Raw genomic sequence first — 1,645 nt, 5'->3', positions numbered from 1 at the left:
GCTCTATCTTACGAAGTCGAGTCACTTCCCTCAACTACAAAATGGAGACAAGGGCCTGGAATTATATGTTATTGTTTTTGTTAAGTGTCATCAAGTAGGGGCCCTAAAAAATGCACTAGATTGGGGATTCCAAGATGGCGACGTGGTGGCAGAAACAATGTGATGAGCTGTGGGAGCAGCAGACCACATGGAGGAGGGCCACCATGGCCTTCTACAGACCTCTGTTTATTGATAATTGAACAGTTAAACACTTGATGACTGGCCTTTGGCGTGGATCGAGACTCAACATCAGGAGATCAAGGATTCCCAGGGAGGAATGGGTGAGTCCTGGGCTCCCAGCCCCCTGCTGCCAAACCTGCACCACTGCTGCAGCTCTATGAGGCTCCCACCGCCGGACCCCAGAGATCCCCTCACCTGAGATGGACAAAAGGCACCAGGCCCACAAGGCTGGTGCAGCGGGGCTGCCACACCACAGCAGAGTGGAATGGTCCTGGGGAGAATTCTTGGAGCCAAGATGGTGGTGGCAAGAGACAAGGTGGCAGGTTGTGTTTTTCCTGGGCAGGCCAGAAAAGAAGATTACCAGTACAATGGATTGATGAGAGTCTCTGTGAGCTGTCAACAACTCAATGACATTTAATTGTGGCAGCATATCCCATACTGCAGATATCATCAATGTACTGCATCTTTGGATCTGCTGTCTGCCTTTGCCAAGAACTGTTTAGACCTGGGGAGATGGGGGGTGTCTGTTCACTACTCTCAGGTCCCCTTCTCCACATATAAAGCGGGAGGGAAGTAAGACCTACTTCAAATTACAGTATGACAACTTATTGAGGGTGGATAATGGTGGTACTGGAATTGGCAACGCTGTCTCTGGCCACATGGTCTTCAGTGAGGTGTGGGGTCCTGACTTGGGGGGGGGATTTGGTGGAGGAGTGTGTCGTCTAGGGTGTGTCATCTGGCCCACGTGGGTTGCCATCCAGCCCTTAGGGTGGGCAGTTCATTTGGGCCCTGGCGGACAGAGGGGCAAGCCATGTATTTGGCCCCCGTGGGTGGCGGGGCGAGTTGGCCCTCGGGTGAGCTCCTCAGTTCTCATATTGTACCATCTGACCGCTGGATAGAAAAAACTGCCTAGGGTATACAGAGAATTTTATCGAGGCTACTTTCCTCCACCCTCTCCCCCCAGTAAACCCGTAAGTAACACCTCCAAAGCCCTTTTATTTGTAACGCACAAATTTGTTCTCTATATTTGCTCCCTTTTCTATAGGTAACCTTAATACTGAGTTTTACTCCAGACCTGACCCTGAAGCCAGTTCCAGAGACAGAAAGAAAATACAACGGCCAGTTAATGAAGCAAAGGAGGATGGAGCCTCAGGGTTCAGTCAGCCATCCCCACTTGACCCACCAGTCCAGAGGGAAGTAAATGTCAGGAAAACAACTTCTAACAGAACAAGAAGGCAAGCAGCTTCAACCCAAGACCACCAGTAAGGTGATAAAGTGTGCTCCCTTTCCCCTTCACATCAATGCCCCTGTTCAGCATGAAGAAGCCAGGGAGTCTGTGCCCAATTCCCAAATGAGAAACCCACAAGTGAAAAAGACAGTTTGTTTAATCACCATTGGACTATGCTTACCATTGCCCTGAATCATC

The sequence above is a fragment of the Elephantulus edwardii genome, unplaced genomic scaffold (assembly GCF_000299155.1).
Source record: "Elephantulus edwardii isolate Elephantulus edwardi_28Jun2011 unplaced genomic scaffold, EleEdw1.0 scaffold00381, whole genome shotgun sequence".
Taxonomy (NCBI): domain Eukaryota; kingdom Metazoa; phylum Chordata; class Mammalia; order Macroscelidea; family Macroscelididae; genus Elephantulus; species Elephantulus edwardii.
Note: the sequence above shows the minus strand (reverse complement) of the source record.